The sequence below is a fragment of the Staurois parvus genome, unplaced genomic scaffold (assembly GCF_062004578.1).
Source record: "Staurois parvus isolate SC_StPar_1 unplaced genomic scaffold, SC_StPar_1.0 ptg000119l, whole genome shotgun sequence".
In the NCBI taxonomy this organism is placed as follows: domain Eukaryota; kingdom Metazoa; phylum Chordata; class Amphibia; order Anura; family Ranidae; genus Staurois; species Staurois parvus.
The window spans coordinates 1,384,727-1,407,410 of NW_028317915.1; positions in this window are offsets into that span (position 1 = coordinate 1,384,727).

A 22,684-nucleotide genomic window follows, 5' to 3' on the forward strand; every position below is an offset into this window, starting at 1 on the left:
TGTCTCTCAACGTAACAAACCTATCGGGGACTTTACAAATCTGCATGAACACATTTCTGACATGTTATAATATACATGTAGTACTACCCAGGGGTGGACTGACCATTTGGAAACTCCTGCACTGCCCGAGGGCCCGGGGTCAGTAGGGGGCCCCATGAGATGCCCCTGGTACCTTTTTCATAGGCTTTTTTGAGTTTGGGCAAGGACACAGGGGGTCCCATGAGTTGTCAGTCCGCCCCTGGTACTACCCCCTTAGGAGTCGTTAAGTTTTTGGGTCCCCCTGAGGTCCTGCACAGCCAGCCAACACACATCTTCTTCCTCCACACTTGCACACGGAGACAGTAACCAGTCCTTAGGCTTGTTTTTGGGATTTTATTAACCACTTGCCGTCCGCCTGCTGTTTATAAACGGCAGGACGGTGGCACTCCAGGGGCAGGTTGCCGTTCATAAACGGCACCCGCCTTTTCTAGCTGTGCGCGCTCCCTTGGAACTCCTTTGGAACTTTTAACCACTTCCCGACCGGCCGTTGTATATAAACGGTCTGACGGTGGCACTGCAGGGTCGGGTGGGCGTTTATAAACGGCCTCCCCGCACCCTGCTTCTGAGTGCTCCCCGGGAGCGCGCATCACCGCAATCCGGTGCCCGCTGTGTCCTCCGGACACAGTGGAACACCGATCGTTGGACAGGACCTCTGTACGAGGTCCCGATCATGTGATCACTGATTGGCCAATCAGTGATCACATGCAAAGTAGTAAGCAAGATGTCACTTGTGACATCATTGCTTACTACGTGTGAAATCTGTGAATGATCACAGAGGTCACATGGTACAAGCCTATTCACAACAGCCTTGTACCATGTGACAAGGTGTGACCAATCACAGCTCACTCAGTAGTTCTCAATGGCTGCAAGAATGCAGACAGAGAGAAAGAGAAACTATTGCTTTTACATCCTATATGGGTGTAAAAGCAATCACTGTAAAAAAAAAAAATCTTCATCACCCCCCACAAGTAGTACAGTATCACCATGGTGACACTGTACTGCTAGGGTGACAGTATGTAAAAAAACAAAACAAAACATAATAATATAAAAAAAAAAAAAAATTTAAATTTTTTTTTAAAAATTATAATTTTTGGTTATAAACTAATTTGGCTTATTTTTTTTTTTTTTTTACTAAAAATATAACGGAATACATTTTGGTCAAGATTTATGATGAAAGATTATTTATTTGCAAAATTTTATAAGAAAAACACTTTTTTTTCAAAATTTTTGGACTGACCATTTGGAAACTTGGGCACTGCCCGAGGGCCCGGGGTCAGTAGGGGCCCCATGAGATGCCCCTGGTACCTTTTTCATAGGCTTTTTTGAGTTTGGGCAAGGACACAGGGGCCCCATGATCCCTTATTGCCCAGGGGCCCCATGAGTTGTCAATCCGCCCTTGCTTCTAACATTCTGCTAAACCTTTGTGAAGTAGTACTGCCTGGACCTTGAAGAAAGGGACATACCCTGAAAGCTTGTCCTCAAAATTGTATGTTAGTGCAAATAAAAAAAGTATCACGGACAGTACTCAATTGTTTTTACCCCTTAACCACTTCCAGTCCGGACGCTTTTACCCCCTTCCTGCCCAGGGCAATTTTCAGCTTTCAGCGCTATCACACTTTGAATGACAATTGCGCGGTCATGCAACACTGTACCCATATGAATTTTTTAGCATTTTTCTGAGACAGATAAACCTTTATTTTGGTGGTATTTATTCACCGCTGGGATTTTTATTTTCTTTTGCTATATAAATGAAAAAGTCCAAAAATTTTGAAAATAAGTGTTATTCTTATAAAATTTGGAAAAAAATTATATTTCATCACATATCTTGGCCAAAATTTATTCCGTTATCTTTTTACATTTTTATTTTTATTTTTTTTATTATTATTTATGTTTTTTTTTTTAAAATACTGTCACCCATGGTGACACTGTACTACTTGTGGGGGGTGATGAAGATTTTTTTTTTGTTTACACTGATTGCTTTTAACCCATAAACGATGTAAAAGCAATCATTTCTCCTTCTCTCTGGCTGCATTTTTGCAGCCATTGAGAAATGCTGTGTGAGCTGTGATTGGTCACAGCTTGTCACATGGTACAAGGTCGTTGTGAATAGCCTTGTACCCAGGGGCGGACTTACCATTTGGAAACTCAGGTACTGCCCGAAAGCCAGGTGTCAGTAGGGGGCCCCATGAGATGCCCCTGGTACCTTTTTCATAGGCTTTTTTGAGTTTGGGCAAGGACACAGGGGCCCCATGATCCCCTATTGCCCAGGGGCCCCATGAGTTGTCAGTCCGCCCCTGCTTGTACCATGTGACCACTGTGATCATTCACAGATTTCACACGTAGTCAGCAATGATGTCAGAAGTGACATCTTGCTTACTACTCTGCATGTGATCACTGATTGGCCAATCAGTGATCACATGATTGGGACCTCGCACAGAGGTCCCGTACGACGATCGATGCTCCACTGTGTCCAGAGGACACAGCGGGCACCGGATTGCGGTGCTACGCGCAGGGGCGGACTGACCATTTGGAAACTCAGGCACTGCCAGAGGGCCTGGGGTCAGTAGGGGGACCCATGAGATGTCCCTGGTACCTTTTTCATAGGCTTTTGTGAGTTTTGGCAAGGACACAGGGGCCCCATGATCCCCTATTGCCCAGGGGCCCATGAGTTGTCAGTCCGCCCCTGGCTGCACGCTCCCAGGGAGCGTGCACAGCTTGAAAATGCAGGCGCCGTTTATGAACCTGGACTGCCACCGTCCGGCCGTTTATATACAGTGGCCGGATGGCAAGTGGTTAATATGCACACCAGTAGCAGTTCGCATGAGCGGGGTGCGATTCTGATGCGGTGCGCAATTTGCACTGAAAACACTGTGAATTCCGCACCGCATCAGTGTGAACCCGGGCTGAGTGGTATTTGCACAGTTGACGATTTAAGAAGCTCCTGTTCTGCAGAGAGGTTGAAGCACCAATGAAGAAGGACCATTGTATATGCAAATTCCTCTGGTAATGAGATTTCCAAAATTCAGGTTCACCAGCACTGCACCCAAGGTTACATTTTCCTAATTGGATTATACAAACTGCACGCTGCAGAAATGAGACCAATGTAATATTAATTTTCTAATTGGTGCCTGCACATTCCTTCGACATGAAATGATGGAATTAATTGAATGATCGTGGCAGGTAGCTGCCCGCCGACGTAATTTAATTTGGCTTTTTCATCGCCTGGTAAGAGAATCGGTCATGTCATCATAATTCGATGATTAGGCATCAAATCTTTTCCCTCTCAAACCCCATAACGCGGGGGTGATGAAGTTATCAGCGGCGCTACGAAGGGTTTATGTTAAACACTCTCTAACGATATTATTTCTCACTTACCGGATCATCACGCCGTAACAAGTTCAATGATCATTTGTAGCACTCGAAATCGCAAGTCAAGGACATCGAAGGGAAATTGTTCCCTGCTGCAACATTGTTTCATACAACATCTCGGAAACGGTCCCATAATGGCCATTTTTAGTGGACCATACATCAGGTTCGTTCATTGAAATACTGGATCTTCACTTAAAAAAGCAGCTCCGGGGATCAGGGAAGATTGCTGAAACGTGAATACTCTCCAGGAAGTATTGGAACTAGGCTAAAGTCAGGAGGCTTGTTTGGTTTAACCCCTTCACACCTTAGGGCAAAGCAAATCGTAACGCCTAAGAAACATGTTACACCTTTATTCTGTCTTGAGAAGAGGAGATTAAGGGGGATACGATCTCCATGTATAATACATAAGGGGGGATGTGATCTCCATGTATAATATATAAGGGGGATACGATCTCCATGTATAATACATAAGGGGGGATGTGATCTCCATGTATAATATATAAGGGGGGATATGATCTCCATGTACAATACATAAGGGGGGATATGATCTCCATGTATAATACATAAGGGGGGATATGATCTCCATGTATAATACATAAGGAGGGATATGATCTCCATGTATAATACATAAGGGGGGGATATGATCACCATGTATAATACATAAGGGGGGATGTGATCTCCATGTATAATACATAAGGGGGGATATGATCACCATGTATAATACATAAGGGGGGATATGATCTCCATGTATAATACATAAGGGGGGGATATGATCTCCATGTATAATACATAAGGGGGATATGATCTCCATGTATAATACATAAGGGGGGATATGATCTCCATGTATAATACATAAGGGGGATATGCTCTCCATGTATAATACATAAGGGGGGATATGATCTCCATGTATAATACATAAGGGGGATATGATCTCCACGTATAATACATAAGGGGGGATATGATCACCATGTATAATACATAAGGGGGATATGATCTCCATGTATAATACATACGGGGGATATGATCTCCACGTATAATACATAAGGGGGGATATGATCACCACGTATAATACATAAGGGGGGATATGATCACCATGTATAATACATAAGGGGGATATGATCACCATGTATAATACATAAGGGGGGATATGATCACCATGTATATAATACATAAGGGGGGATATGATCTCCATGTATAATACATAAGGGGGGATATGATCTCCATGTATAATACATAAGGGGGATATGATCTCCATGTATAATACATAAGGGGGGATATGATCACCATGTATAATACATAAGGGGGGATATGATCTCCATGTATAATACATAAGGGGGGGATATGATCTCCATGTATAATACATAAGGGGGGATATGATCTCCATGTATAATACATAAGGGGGGATATGATCTCCATGTATAATACATAAGGGGGGATATGATCACCATGTATAATACATAAGGGGGGATATGATCTCCGTGTATAATACATAAGGGGGAGATATGATCACCATGTATAATACATAAGGGGGATATGATCTCTATGTATAATACATAAGGGGGGATATGGTATCCATGTATAATACATAAGGGGGGATATGATCTCCATGTATAATACATAAGGGGGATATGATCTCCATGTATAATGCATAAGGGGGGGATATGATCTCCATGTATAATACATAAGGGGGGATATGATTTCCATGTATAATACATAAGGGGGATACGATCTCCATGTATAATACATAAGGGGGGATATGATCTCCATGTATAATACATAAGGGGGGATATGATCACCATGTATAATATATAAGGGGGATATGATCTCCATGTATAATACATAAGGGGGGATATGATCTCCATGTATAAATACATAAGAGGGGATATGATCTCCATGTATAATACATAAGGGGGGGGGGGGATATGATCTCCATGTATAATACATAAGGGGGGATATGATCTCCATGTATAATACATAAGGGGGGATATGATCTCCATGTATAATACATAAGGGGGGATATGATCTCCATGTATAATAAATAAGGGGGATATGATCTCCATGTATAATACATAAGGGGGGGATATGATCACCATGTATAATACATAAGGGGGGGATATGATCACCATGTATAATACATAAGGGGGGATATGATCTCCATGTATAATACATAAGGGGGGATATGATCTCCATGTATAATACATAAGGGGGGATATGATCTCCATGTATAATACATAAGGGGGGGATATGATCTCCATGTATAATACATAAGGGGGGATATGATCTCCATGTATAATACATAAGGGGGGATATGATCACCATGTATAATACATAAGGGGGATATGATCTCCATGTATAATACATAAGGGGGGATATGATCTCCATGTATAAATACATAAGAGGGGATATGATCTCCATGTATAATACATAAGGGGGGGATATGATCTCCATGTATAATACATAAGGGGGGATATGATCTCCATGTATAATACATAAGGGGGGATATGATCTCCATGTATAATACATAAGGGGGGGATATGATCTCCATGTATAATACATAAGGGGGATGTGATCTCCATGTATAATACATAAGGGGGGATATGATCACCATGTATAATACATAAGGGGGATATGCTCTCCATGTATAATACATAAGGGGGGATATGATCTCCATGTATAATACATAAGGGGGGATATGATCTCCATGTATAATACATAAGGGGGGATATGATCTCCATGTATAATACATAAGGGGGGATATGATCACCATGTATAATACATAAGGGGGATATGATCTCCATGTATAAATACATCAGTGGTTCATATAGTGAACTCGGTGTAGAGTTATTCCCCCTGAGGTCATCACAGAGGACAAGGGGGCGCTCTTTACATCTGGAGGAAAAGAAATTTAATCTCCAAACATGGAAAGGTTTCTTCACAGTTAGAGCTGTGAGAATGTGGAATAGACTCCCTCAAGAGCTGGTTGTGACCAGCTCAGTGGATTGCTTTAAAAAAAAGTCCTGGATTCTTTCTTGGATACACAGAATATAACTGGTTATAACATTTATAGGTAAAGTTGATCCAGGGAATATCCGATTGCCTCTCGGGGGATCAGGAAGGAATTTTTTCCCTGCAGGAGCAAATTGGATCGTGCTTTGCTGGGTTTTTTTGCCTTCCTCTGGATCAACTGTGGGTGTAGGATTATAACTTTTTTTTTTTTTATGGTTGAACTGGATGGACTTTTGTCTTTTTTCAAACTAAGTAACTATTTAACTGTACATAAATTAAATTTGTGTCCTTTTTTTCCCCACAAATGGAGCTTTCTTTTGGTGGTATTTGATTGCCTGTGTGTATTCTTTATATTTTTGCTCTATAAACAAAAAAAGACTGACAATTTTGAAGAAAAACAAAATTTTTGACCTATTGCTATAAAACATATCCAATAAAAAATGTAGAAAATCAAATTTCTTCATAAACTTAGGCCAAAATGTATTCTGCTCCATGTCTTTGCTAAAAAAATAATCCCAATACGTGTAAATTAATTGGTTTACGTGAAAGTTCTAGCGTCTACAAATGGTGGTATATATACTGGCATTTTTTTTTAGATACTACTAATGGCGGCGATCAGCGACTGTTAGCGGGACTGCAACGGCCATTCTGTGTCGGGCATTCTGACACTGGTGGGGGAACTGATTTGGTGTCACTGACATCCCCAGTGACACCAATACAGTGATAAGTGCTAATAAAAAGCACACTGTACTAATGGCACTGGGCAGAAAGGGGTTAACATGTGGGGTGATCAAAGGGTTAACTGTGTGTGTTTTACTAGGGAGACATGCTGTGCAGAAAAATACACAGCAGCATGTCCTTGCTGGCAGGAGAGAGACCTGTGTTTGCATACAGGTCTCTCCCCTGTCAGCTTTTCCCCGACGATCGCCGAGTGCCATCCGGGAATCGCCAGCCAGGACCCGGTGATTGACATATCTAGCTGCCAATACCGGTGCGGGTAGGGTGCGGTGTGCGCGCTCCCCCTACCCGGAAATGCAAATCACGTATACATACGTGATTGTGCGCAGCCCTGCCGCCCTGCAGCAGTACTTCTACTATAGGGAAGAGGGCAAGTGATTAAATAGCACAAATAAGGATACAGTACATGTCCCGATCTGACCTTCCCCACCCCATCCTCCACATTGGGGCTACGATGGAATGTCAGTGAGTGGTCCCAGCTATTATGATGATGGTTCCCTGAATGTAGTTGTTAATGTGATTTATGACTTGTTACCCTCTTGCTGCTCCAGATTTTCCTTATTATACAGCACATACAGATTTTTGGGCACTCCCTCTAGTGTGCCCCATTGTGCGGGCATATTGTGCCGCTGCCAATGCTAGTCCAGAGTAGTGATTGCAGGCATTGCTGTAGACATGACGTGGCCGAAAGAGGCTGCAGGAGATCGGTGTCACTGATGATAAAAAGGAACAGAAGTGTAACCTGGCTCGTGGCCTGCAGAACATCCTTCCCGGAGATGACTTGTTGCTCCCTCTCTGTGATTGGTGGGCAGTGTTGGAGGAAGTCCTTAGTACAGAAGATGCATGGGCCATTTTGGAGGACCAACTGCTAAGGAAGACTTCTATTGGCTGCAGCCACAGTCTTGGCCCTGACGAAGTATACCATACAGAGAAACAGTGTGTGCTGAACAGACTGCAGGTTATATTATTTTTATGTCAGGTACTTATATAGCACCGTCAATTTACACAGCACTTTACATATACAGGCGTACCTCAGTTTATGAATTTAATGCGTTCTCCGGGATGTTTCATATTACAAAAAAATCGTAAACCGAAATACGGTTTCCCATAGGAGTGCACTGAAAACCAATTAATCCATTCCGGAGGTCAGATAAAAGTAAAAAAAAAAGTCTTTTATCTGTTCAAAACTCTTTATGAGTGCACTTTAACCGCTTTCATACCGGGCACTTTCACCCTCTTCCTGCCCAGGCCAATTTTCAGGTTTCAGCGCTATCACACTTTGAATGACAATTGCACGGCCATGCAACATTGTACCCAAACTAAACTTTTATCATTTTCTTCACACAACTAAACCTTTCTTTTGGTGGTATTTAATCACTACTGGGGTTTTTAATTTTTGCTAAATTAACAAAAAAAGACGGAACATTTTGAAAAATAACACGTTTTTCTTTGTTTCTGTTATAAGAGTTTGCAAATAAATAATTGTTCTTCATAAATTTAGGCCGAGATGTATTCTGCTACATGTCTTTGGTGAAAATAACCCAAATTAGTATTTATTATTTAGTCTGGGATTTATCTGAAAATTGATCAATCTTGAGTAGTGACGACCATTCTAATTTCTTGAGGTCCAAGAAAGTCAGAACAGTACAGATATCCCCCAAAAGACAGAACAGTACAGATATCCCCCAAATGTCAGGACAGTACAGATATCCCCCAAATGTCAGGACAGTACAGATATCCTTCAAATGTCAGAACAGTACAGATATCCTTCAAATGTCAGGATGGTACAGATATCACCCAAATGACCCCTTTTTGCAAAGTAGACAGTCCGAAGTATTTTATAGCTGGCATGGCGAGTTTTTTGAAGTTGTAATTTTTTTGTCATAATTTTTCAGAAATGAAGAAATAAAAAAAATTATTTTCACTATTTTTTGTTTTTACATACTGTCACCAGTGCAGTACAGCGTCATCATATAACTGGCATGGCGGTGATCAGGGACACTGACTGGTGACAGTATGAAAAAAAAAATATATAATTTTTTATTATTATTATTTTTAATGTGTTCTTAAATTTTTTTCTCTTATTTTAAGATTTTTTTTCACATTTCACTATGACCAAAGTAGTATAATGTTACCATAGTAACATTGTACTACTTTGGGGAAGTGATCAGTATTTTTTTTGTTTGTTTGTTTACACAATTTGCTTATAGCAAAGAATTTCTTTGCTATAAGCAAGCATTTACCTGAATGAAATCGATTCATTCAGGTTTTTTTTTTTGTGCTTAGCTGTGATTTGGCCACGGCTAATCACATGACACAGCTGGGCTGTGATTGGCCCAGCTTGTGCATGTGATCGCTGTGACCATTCACAGCTAGACACACTTGTATACAATGGATGGCATGAAAGGAAGCCATCCATTGTATACAACTGTCATGTGACCTGCTGTGATTGGTCACAGCAGGTCACATGGTACTGGCAACGGGGCCGGTACACAGATCTGTCATTGGCCGTGTCCGAGGTACACGGCCGGTGATAGATCGCACCGCAGAGCGGCCCTGCGGGCAGGCACAATACGCATGCCTGAAAGGATGCCATATGGCGTCCACCCGGAGAGATGAGCTGTTCGCCTGGCCGTCATCTGGCTATAGGCCGGGTGGCAACTGGTTAAAGGCATAAATACTGTACAGGGACATGATTAAAAATTAGTTTGTAAATGCATTGAAAACCAATGAATCTATTCCGGAGGTCAGAAAAAAGTGAAACAAAAAAGTCTGTTCAAAACTCTTTATAAAGTGCACTTTAAAGGCACGGGGCCGGCAGTATAAACCTCCCAAGCGCAATGCATCCTGGGGAAATTTACTTCCTATTGTGAAAAAAAAATGTGTTAACCGAGGCATTATTTTTGATGGATTTTCATTTGTAAACCAAAAATTATGTTAACTGAGGTGTTTGTAAACCGAGGCACGCCTGTATTGTACATTCACATCAGTCCCTAACCCTCAAGGGGCGTACAATCTAAGATCCCTAATTCACATCCACATACTAGGGCCAATTTAGACAGGAGTCAATTAACCTACCAGCATGTCTTTGGAGTATGGGAGGAAACACACACAGGCACAGGGAGAACATGCAAACTCCAGACAGGTGGTGCTGTGGTTTGGATTTGAACCCATGACCCTAGTACTGCCAGGAAGAAGTGCTAACCACTTAGCCACTATGCTGCCCCGGTTCAGGTCTGTTGTGCCCTGTACTGCACTGCTGAGCTTCTGGATTGGGTGTCAACAGCCTGGGCTGTCAGATACTCCCAGCTAGGGGTGAGCACTCAGACCAAAGGCGCAGGGTCCCAATGCCGGGCTAACTCTTTAGCGTTGACTTCTCAATGGAATTGAAAGCAATCTTTTGCCCTTAGTTATCTGCCTTCATCCATCTAGCAGTGCCACGCTTCTCAGCTGAAGGGTTTACATACTGAACTGCTGTTCCTGTAAGCAGTGTCTGTTATTTTCTTTGATATACAGTATGTCCCACTTACATACATTGCCTATGGGTTGTATTGAACTGCATCAGGTTATCATTGTTCTGTAGTAAGCTGGTATCTAGTGGGGGTTTGGGGGGCACTACAATCTGTTTACATCGGTGGTTTGGTATTTTCCCCTGTCCTTTCCTCCGTAGTTCATTCTTAGCTAGAACCCGGGACAAGGGGTGGTCAGGAGTGGCGGTTGCCCTGGGCACTGTGGTATCATGTCAGGTGGGAGGGGGGGACATGAAGAGATATTGGGGAGGGGGTTTGTGCTGGAAAATGGAATCTGAGGGGTGGGAGGGAGTAAAAATGGTTCTAGGTGGGTAAATGTGGGGAGGGGGTTTGGGGGCCACTACAACTTATTTACATAGGTGGTTTGGTATTTTCCACTGTCCTTTCATCCTTAGTTCATTCCTAGTTAGAACTCAGGGCCAGGGCAAGGGGTGGGCAGGGGGGACGACTGCCCTGAGAACTGTGTTATCATGTCAGGTGGGGGGTGGTGGGAGCATAAGGAGATTGTGGGGAGGGGATTTTTGTTGGGAGAACGAATTTTAAGGGTGGGAGGGAGTAATAATGGTTCTAGGAGGGTAAATTTGGGGAGGTGTGCTAGGAGTGGTGTTTTGGGGGGATTTGTGTTGGGAAGGGGGAAGAGAATTTAGCTAGGAAGGTGGGAAAGTGGGGTGTTTGTGCTAGAAAAGGTGATATGGTAGAAGAAGGAAGGGGATTTTTTGGAGGGATTTGTGCTAGTAGGGATGATTGGGGAGTATTTGCGCTAGTATGGGAACTTTGGGGGGGAAGGGCATTTGTGCTAGAATGGGGGAGGGAAATATGTGCTGGAAATAGGGATTTGAGGTGTGGGGGGAGAGGATTTGTGCTTGGAGAGGAAATTTGAAGGGTAAAGGAATTGTGCTAGGACAGAAACATTTTTTTGTGGGGGATTTGTGCTGGGGGGATGAGGGGGGCAAATATTTATGCTGGGAAGAGGGATTTCAGAAGGGGGGCAGATTTGTACTGGGAGAAGAGGGAATTTATGCTTAGGGGGTAAGCATGCAAACTAGTGCTCCTTTTTTGTTTGAGGGGGAGGAGATTTTTACTGACACATAATGCTCACACATCTTGGAGGGATGGTGCAATTTGGTATGTTCGCCCTGGGGTTTAGATGACCTTGTCGCGGCATTGCTAGAACCTCCCCATTTATTCCTTGTTCCCTCAGTCAGTGTTAGTTCACATGACTTAGAAACGTTTTGTCTTCTTACATTTCAAAAGGCTGGAAATACATCCTCTGTACTACAATTAACTGAAATAAAATTGTGTTGGATTCAGCTGAAGAGTTAAGCTGCCTGTGGATGGTGCCAAGTCAGCAAGTAACCATACTATCCGTATAGACTGGGTCTAAGGAAGTATGCCAATGTATAAAGCGGCATTTAAAATAGAACAATGCAATTGTTTTATCCTGCATTGAATTAATGTTTGCCTAGATCCCTTTTAAACTTTTTTTGCCAGATCTATTTGCCTAATACCCTTGTAAAACCCAGGTGTGTCATGACTTTGGGTACTACCAGTGTGAGACATCAGATCCAGAAGCAGAATGACCCAACCATCCAGCGGGTTAGCACTTTAATGGCTAGTCTCAGGTTGAAGGCCAGCAGGTGACAATGACATTTTCTGCTGTGGGAAATTATTTTTATGATTATGATACATTTACAACATGTGATAAAAGTTATCTATGCCGATCATTTCCTCTGTCGGGTTTTCTAGTGAGAACACCTCTGTGCCTTCAGCAGTTATTCCAACATTCAGAAGCCAAAGGCTAATGTACTAAACGATTGGATTCCTAAATTATAACACATGAAGAAACACGGCAACTAATAAATATTTCCAGCTTACAAAAATGAACTGACACACTAATTAGGTTCAATGTATGGACACTGCATCATTAATTGTGAAGGGACTACGGCTCCGTACAGATTATCTATCCAGCTCAGACAATACTGATTGTACGATTGGCATGTTGTGGGGGGAAGAACAAATGAACGAGAACCTGTTTTGATCCATTGATTTATTTTTCATAGCGGGATTTATGTTGTATTTATCTTAAATCAAAGTTAGCACAATAATCCATACCGAGCACTCCGCAGGACTGAGAGAATCGACCGCGGTTATTAGGAAGCTATTGATTCGTGTTATGATAGATAGATAGATAGATAGATAGATAGATAGATAGATAACAGATAGATAGATAGATTATATATTATAGATAGATAGATAGATTATATATTATAGATAGATAGATAGATAGATTATATATTATAGATAGATAGATAGATAGATAGATAGATAGATAGATAGATAGATAGATAGACAGACAGATAGAGAGATAGAGAGATAGATAGATAGATAGATAGATAGATAGATAGATAGATAGATAGATAGACATGGAGATGGATGATAGATAGATAGATAGATAGCTAGATAGATAGATAGATAGATAGATAGATAGATAGATAGATAGATAGATATGGATAGTTATAGATATGAAGAAAGAAAACAAAAACATGCATTTTCTTTTCTTTTTTTATATTTCAAAACCTTGAGAGAAAAAATGAGATCTGCAAAATACTCACCATGCCTCTTTTTAAATTCCTTTGTGTATTCTACTTTCCAAAAAGGGGTCATTTGGGGGGTTTGGTGCTAACCTGGAATTTAGGGCCTCTGAAACTGTGATAGGTAATGAGGAAGTGAAAAAAGGAAGTTGCGCACCTTCAGGCTTTCAAAGTGGTCACTGGATTTCAGGTTCCTGTATGTGGATAGGCTCCCAAAAAGTCTCACACATGTGGTATCCCCATATTCAGTAGAAGTAGCAGAATGTATTTTGGGGTGTAATTCCACATATACACATTGCTTGTGTGAGAAATATATCATTTAATTAACAACTTTGTGTAAAGAAAAAAAATGTTTTTTGTCATTTTCCAAAAATTTGTGGTAAAAAAAATAAATCTTCCATGGACTCACTATGCCTCTCAGCAGATATCTTAGGGGGTCTACTTTCTGAAAAGGGTCATTTGGGGGTGTTTGTACTATCCTGGTATTTTAGCACTTCAAGAAATGTGATAGGCAGTCAGAAAGTAAAAGCTGTGTATATTCCATTATCTATACCATAGTTTGTAGACTCTATAACTTTCACACGAACCAATTAATATGCAGTTATTGGGATTTTTTTTACCAAAGAAATGTAGCAAAATACATTTTGGCCTAAATGTATGACAAAATTTGGGGTTTTTTGGATATTTTTTTATGACAGAAATGAGAAAAGTTTAACATTTTTTCTTCTGGTTTGTGCTCCTTTAAATATCTGGTCTGAAGTCTTTTAAGTGGTGCATTGCATGGCATATCTAAAAAACCGTCCTTGTAACAAGGGGACTGTAGATTTGAGGGGATACAGTACATTTTAGTGCAGCATGTAGTTTTCTGTCTAGCTTGGCCGATAATGCCTATATTGCCATTGCTAGGGACAACCTTACATGTAACATTGCTTAAGCAGCCAACCAGCCAGGAAATGGGTTACTTGGCATAACATGACTGTTACTCTGGTAGTGAAGGGATATTGTGATTATCCCCTTCACTAGCAGCTGATTCTCCACATACTGGGATTAGACCCACGGCACAGCGTACCTAGTGACCCAGCCTGGGAGAGATGTAAAGGGACCCATGAGAGAGAGATAGAGAGAGAAAGAGAAAGCAAGCATATGGTTAGAGGGAGGTTAATTTCCTGCATCCATTAGTAACTGTGGACATGTCACTGGGAGTGAGGTGACAGCTTCTGTTGGGTTGGTACAAGCTCTGCAGTGTCAGTCATTAAATGTTGCATACCTAGGGAGTGAGGTTCTCTAACTGTAGTAGTGTCTGGAGAACTTAGTGTTAATCAGGGGCGGACTGATAACTCATAGGGCCCCCGGGCAATAGGGGATCATGGGGCCCCTGTGTCCTCGCCCACACTCAAAGCACACGCAAAAAAGCCTATAAAAAGGTACCAGGGGCATTTCATGGGGCCCCCCACTGACCCTGGGCCCTCGGCAGTGTCCGAGTGCTTGAATGGTCAGTCCACCCCTGGTGTTAATACTATAACCAGTTAGCAGCGGGTTGCTAGAAGGTTAGCTATGTTCATTGCTGCTCGCTTCTAAGTATGGAGTTGTGCCCTAAAGCTGAACTCGCATGACCACAAACTCCTGCCTAGAACCTCCTAGACACTTAGCGAGTGTAGTTTCTTAGTGTCCCCACTAGGGTGCTTAAGCCCAGCTCACAACTGTGTTGCCCCATTTTTTCATCACTAATGTAACGGAACCGACCCCAGACTGCGCTTGGGTACTTCCGTTAGACTACTGCTTCCCTGTCCGAACACTGACAACAGACACCACAGCAGACCATACAAGACTAAACGACACCAGTCTTGAAGTAAACCAGGATGTAGACTCATTTATTTGAACACAGATACAAGATATATACACTCAGGGGACAGTCCCCCCTTCCTGCATAATGACACAGGGTGGGAAAATCTACATTTAGTAACAAGAGACACACAGGTATTCAAACTTCCCACCAGCAGACAGTCCCATCAGGAGGGAGGGCTGCTGGAGACACCCCCCCCCCACTAAGCTAATACACATAAACACATACATCCCATAATAGTTTGCTCCCAAGCCAGACACACAATAGAACAATGGTATGCAACCACATGACATTAAACAATCAACAACCCCTCACCCCAATATTAGGAAAGATCACCCTGAACCCCTAACAGACACAGGGTGATTTACACATAAGAGGATATGGGGGGCTGAGACAGGGGTCTCCCCACCTCTCCAAACTGAGCTGGGTTTTATGGGCCTCCCACCCAAACTGACTCTTACCATCCTGATAGTGCTTGAAAACATAGTTTTCAAGTTCTAATGTCCTCCTTACCATTTTAGTATTGGCACTCATGCCACTCCTTGTCCCTACTCTCCCAATCTCCAGCTCAATGTCATCTTGCCTAGAGCAGAGAGAGCCCACCTTCGTCATCTCCTGCTCCACGTTCAGGTATATGGCTAAGAATGAATAAAGCCTATCGAAGCCCTGGAAGCCGTGCCAACTTCTTCCAATATTTGTTTATGGGTTTTCCAAGCAGTAAAAATGAAGTGCAGTGTCACCGGAATGAAATTATTAAAGGCTTTGTTCAGTCCTTGGAGACCCAAAGCCTTTACGGTGCGTTTTTAATATATATTGCCTTAGGTTTAGCGTAGTGTGATCCAGCGCATTTCACAATGACTTCACACTGTTTCTTTACTAATTAGTTTGTAAAAGCTGACACGGCTGTCAATACCGGCTGCCAGGCTAAGCCCGATATTACTCACTAATTTATGTTTCCATTCTTCTTGTGTCTTTCCAGGTTAATCGTCCTTTTCTGACAGCCATTCTCGAAGGGTGTATCAAGGGAAATTCCACACACAATGATTTGCTTAGCCTCCAATTTACCTGCAATCTGCAAAAAGTGGAAACACATTCAGGCTCTGGCAGAGGTCCGGGGTGTTTTCATACAATGAGTCGATGAAATATGAAATAAGAAAAAGAAATAAGAAGATCAGATGAAGCACCAAACTTTCTGAGCTCTTCAGTTCTCTTCATGATGTAGGCCAGTGCTTCTGGATGTTTAGTGCAGTATTGTCAGACATTGGGGCTTATTTACAAATCTAACTTCGTATTCAGGCATTGTGCATGCAGTGATACAAGTGTATATTGGAATACTGTTCTGTGGACACCTTACTCTATATTTGTCTTGTGAAATGAGGATTTGATTTATATTTTGTTGATTCCCTCATCCATACAAGCGACATTAGATCAGTGTTTCTCAACTCCAGTCCTCATGGACCCCCAACAGGTCATGTTTTCAGGATTTCCCTCAGATGAAACAGCTGTGGTAATTACTAAGGCAGTGAAACTGATCAAATCACCTGTGCAAAATAATGAAAATCCTGAAAACATGACCTGTTGGGGGCCCATGAGGACTGGAGTTGAAAAACACTGCATTAGATCAACCTTTCTCAGCCAGGGTTCTGTGGAAACCTAAGGTTCCTCCAGAGGTTGCTTCAATTTCCTTGAGCATAAAGCAGTGGCAGATTCACCTCTTTACCTGATGGTGTCTGAAAAGTTCTGGCACCAACACCACTTTACAGAGCCAATGGCATTGGACTAGTAGAGCTTCTACTCTTATATCAGTAACCATGTTGGCAGGAACATTACTCCCATGGACCATACTAAGCACCCTTGTATATTATGTTTATAGTAAATTTAGTTATTTGGCTCCTCTGTCATCATTGGAGTAATTGTTTTTGTGATTGTTTTTTGGCTGTTCTGGGTCTCATTGACTGCAAGATCAACTGCTTCCCACCTGCTTTCTAGTAGATTCTAGAAGGTAGTGGTTTGGAAGAGGCCGACCCTGGGACTGAATATTCATGTGGTTTCAGTCAATCCCTGGGATATTAAGATGCCCAGTACGTGGCTGAGGAGTGTATAAATAGTATATAAATAGTTTGGGGCCTGGAGCAGCAGGGTTCTTATCCAGAAGAAGAAGACCCAACTGAAGGGCTGCTGCCCTTCTGGGTAGAGTAGCTAAAGCCTGTAGAAGTTCATCAAGGTCCCAGCTCAGTGGGAGGTAGAGGGCCTACTTCTGAGAGGGGCTGGAGCCAATTCAAAAGTGTTCACTGAGGATCCGGCCTGGGAGCTCACGGGAGAAGTGTCTGGCTGTTATTGGATGGCAGCATCCGAGTATACAACAACATGGTGATTATAGGCCTGAGTGTGAGACCCTTAAGACTGCTTGCTACTTTAACTTGCTTGCTTTGAGTGTCTGCTCCAGTATTGCTGAATTGGGACTGTTCCTGTGCTTGGAGTCCCTGCGTTACTTAGGTTCTCCTATTGTTAGTCAAGAAGGGAATTATTTTGAAGAGTATAGATAAGGTGAAGAGTGTCCTCTGCTACTTTGTGCATTCATTTTGGCATATCCTAAAGCTCACCCTGTACCCTATCAAAGCTCAACGAGCATTACATTTCAAAATTACATTTCCTGCCTTGTCCTTGACGGTTTGTGCTGCTGTGTGCCTGGCTACCTTACACACACTTGGAGAGAAAACCTGAGACAAATGTGTGGGAACTGTTAGGTGTCTGTGCTACACCAGCAATGGAAGGAAAATTCTTCCCACTATTCGCCAATGTTTGTTGGAACTCCACTGACCACCATTGAAATTGGAATCCATCCCACTAACCACCAGCGTAATGGGGCTAGTTCCGCACTGACCATCAATGTAAGGTGGTCCTTTTCTCACTAACCACCCACTCTGTACTATGACCTGAGACCCTGAAAATAATTTTGTGGCTGATTCAGAGCACAGACGAGTTCGTGCAGATAAAGGTACATTGAGGAAGATTTCTGCCAGATCCATGCATCGGATCAAGAGAGCAGCTGCTAAAATACCATTACATAGCAGCAAACAGATATTTGAAGCTGCTGGTGCCTCTGGAGTCCCACGAACATCAAGGTGTAGAGTCCTCCAGAGTCTTGCAACTGTGCATAAACCTTCTATTCGGCCACCACTAACCAATGCCCACAAGCAGAAACGGCTGCATTGGGCAGAAAAATACATGAAGACTAATTTTCAAACAGTCCTGTTCACTGATGAGTGCCGTGCAACCCTGGATGGTCCAGATGGATGGAGTAGTGGATGGCTGGTGGACGGCCACCCTGTTCCAACAATGCTGCAACATCAGCAAAGTGGTGGTGGAGTCATTTTTTGGGCCAGAATCATGGGAACAGAGCTGGTCGGCCCCTTTAGGGTCCCTGAAGGTGTAAAGATGACCTCTGCAAAGTATGTGGAGTTTATGACTGACCACTTTCTTCCCTGGTACAGAAGGAAGAACTATGCTTTCTGTAATAAAATCATCTTCATGCATGACAATGCACCATCTCATGCTGCAAAGAATACCTCTGCATCAATGGCTGCTATGGGGATAAAAGGAGAGAAAGTCATGGTGTGGCCTCCATCCTACCCTGACCTCAATCCTATTGAGAACCTTTGGAGCATCCTCAAGCAAAAGATCTATGAGGGTGGGAGGCAGTTTACATCCAAACAGCAGCTCTGGGAGGCTATTCTGACATCTTGCAAACAAATTCAAGCAGAAACTGTCCAAAAACTCCCAAGTTCAATGGATGCAAGACTTGTGAAGCTGCTATCAAATAAGGGGTCCTATGTTACAATGTACCGTGACCTGTTAAAATGTTTAAAAAGTTAAAATGTTGTTAAAAGTTTGATTGAAATAGCTTTTGATTTCAGTAAATATGCTGCAAACACAACAAATGACAATTTTCAGTTCTTTACAACCTATAAAGTGTTTTGAAACTTACTGTGCGTAATAATTTGGAACACAAATCCTGTTATCATTAGGAGGTTTGTTCAATAAAATGTGAATTGTACTCTTAATAGTTGTAACCTGAGAATTATGCCGACTGTTATTTACATCAATTATTTAGGTAAATGAGAAAAACATAATTTGCATAATAATTTGGAACAGGGTGTACATAAGGGGGGATATGATCTCCATGTATAATACATAAGGGGGGATATGATCTCCATGTATAATACATAAGGGGGGATATGATCTCCATGTATAATACATAAGGGGGGATATGATCTCCATGTATAATACATAAGGGGGGATATGATCACCATGTATGATACATAAGGGGGGATATGATCTCCATGTATAATACATAAGGGGGGATATGATCTCCATGTATAATACATAAGGGGGGATATGATCTCCATATATAATACATAAGGGGGGATATGATCACCATGTATAATACATAAGGGGGATATGATCTCCATGTATAATACATAAGGGGGGATATGATCTCCATGTATAATACATAAGGGGGGATATGATCTCCATGTATAATACATAAGGGGGGATATGATCACCATGTATGATACATAAGGGGGGATATGATCTCCATGTATAATACATAAGGGGGGATATGATCACCATGTATAATACATAAGGGGGGATATGATCTCCATGTATAATACATAAGGGGGGATATGATCTCCATGTATAATACATTAGAGGGATATGATCACCATGTATAATACATAAGGGGGGATATGATCACCATGTATAATACATAAGGGGGGATATGATCACCATGTATAATACATAAGGGGGGATATGATCACCATGTATAATACATAAGGGGGGATATGATCTCCATGTATAATACATAAGGGGGGATATGATCTCCATGTATAATACATTAGAGGGATATGATCACCATGTATAATACATAAGGGGGGATATGATCTCCATGTCTGATACATAAGGGGGATATGATCTCCATGTATAATACATAAGGGGGGATATGATATCCATGAATAATACATAAGGGGAGATATTATCTCTATGTATAATACATAAGGGGGGATATGATCTCCATGTCTGATACATAAGGGGGGATATGATATCCATGAATAATACATAAGGGGAGATATTATCTCTATGTATAATACATAAGGGGGGGATATGATCTCCATGTATAATACATAAGGGGGGGATATGATCACCATGTATAATACATAAGGGGGGATATGATCACCATGTATAATACATAAGGGCGGATATGATCTCCATGTATAATACATAAGGGGGGATATGACCTCCATGTATAATACATAAGGGGGTATATGATCTCCATGTATAGTACATAAGGGGGGATATGATCTCCATGTATAATACATAAGGGGGGGGGGATATGATCTCCATGTATAATACATAAGGGGGGATATGATCACCATGTATAATACATAAGGGGGGATATGATCTCTATGTATAATACATAAGGGGGGATATGATCTCCATGTATAATACATAAGGGGGGATATGATCTCCATGTATAATACATAAGGGGGGATATGGTCTCCATGTATAATACATAAGGGGGGGGGATATGATCTCCATGTATAATACATAAGGGGGGATATGATCTCCATGTATAATACATAAGGGGGGTATGATCTCCATGTATAAATACATCAGTGGTTCATATAGTGAACTCGGTGTAGAGTTATTCACCCTGAGGTCATCACAGAGGACAAGGGGGCGCTCTTTACATCTGGAGGAAAAAAATTGTAATCTCCAAACACGGAAAGGTTTCTTCACAGTGAGAGCTGTGAAAATGTGGAATAGACTCCCTCAAGAGTTGGTTCTGGCCAGCTCAGTGGATTGCTTTAAAAAATGGATTTCTTTCTTGGATACACAGAATATAACTGGATATAACATTTATAGGTAAAGTTGATCCAGGGAATATCCGATTGCCTCATCGGGGGATCAGGAAGGAATTATTTTCCCTGCAGGAGCAAATTGATTCATGCTTTGCTGGTTTTTTTTCCTTCCTCTGGATCAACTGTGGATTATAACTTTTTTTTTTAATGGTTGAACTGGATGGACTTTTGTCTTTTTTCAGCCAGACTAACTATGTAACTTGTTCCGAAGCAGTTTGATAAGAACAGGATATGTACTCAGCAATGGGCTACATAATTTAATAATAAATATAAATAAAGGAAATTGTTAACATATATGGTATTTTTTAGACTGAGAGGTATAATAGATGCCTAAATACATATGATCAGGCAGCCACTCAGTATCTGTCACAGAACAGTATTATAATATACGCTTGTATCTACGCGACTGAGCTCCATCCACAGATGTAATTAGATGTCCCGCTTATTGTATGTTACACAATGTAAACAGATATTTCCTGTTTTCCATGTCAGTGCATCTCAGCAGTGCACTTCATATCGGCAGCTCTTGCCCCGGGGCTCTTCAACTTTTAGCAGAAAGTTGATTGTTTTCCTCCACTGGAAGCCACAACATGGCCGACGGCTTTCGTGTCCGATGAATAGCGGGAATATCTGTCAGGATTTCTACAAAGAAATCCAATAACAAATGAAAAATAAGGTGGCTCAAAAAATGTACAATTGTAACTGACGTCCAGATTTTCTATAACATTTTTAACCTCTTCACGCCAGCCGAACGCAAATATGCGGCCTCCCGACGTCTGGGCCTAGACGCCGAGTGGCCGCACATTTGCGTTCTATTAAAAAAAGGACATATGTGCCGAGAGCGCATGCCCTGCGCACTCCCAGCACACATGTCCAGCCCTATGCGCTCCCAGCACAAATGTCCGGTACTCAGGGAAAGGTCCCGATCTCCTCTTTCGATCGGGACCTTTCCTGGTCATGTGACCACCATGATGACCCTAAACCCCGCCTCCCGGCTTCTGAAACTCTTAAAGGGCCAGGAGGCATCGGCGTGAACGGGTTAAATTGAAACCCACTTGTTTCTCTGGTAGATCAAATGCCCTTAAAATGGTTGTAAAGTCTCAAGGTTTTTTACCTTCATGCATTGGAAGGTAGCAGCATCCCCCTAGCCCCCCCAATATTTACCTAAGCCCCCTCTCGATTCAGCCATCTGCACTGGAGTCCTGGCTATCCCGGGACTCCCTCTTCTCATTGGCTGAGACAGAAGTTGATGTCAATCACAGCCAGTGAGTCAATGAGAATAGAAAGGGGGTGGAGCTGAACTGCAGCTCTGTGTGTGAATGAACACATGGAGCAGCAGGTGCCCCCATAGCAAGCTGCTTATTGTGGGGCACCCTACAGGAGGGAGGGGCCAGAAGAGCCTGCGTAGGGACCCGAGAAGAGGGAGGATCCAGGCTGCTCTGTGCACTGCACACAGCTGGTAAGTATAGATGTGTTTGATTGTAAGCTCCCAGGATCAGCTAACCCTTTTGTATTGAACTGTATTGTCTCCCTTTATATTGTAAAGCGCTGAGCAAACTGTTGGCGCTATATAAATCCTGTATAATAAAAATAATAATAATGTTTGTTTTTTCTTAAAAAAAATAAGCCTTTAGAATCACTTTAATG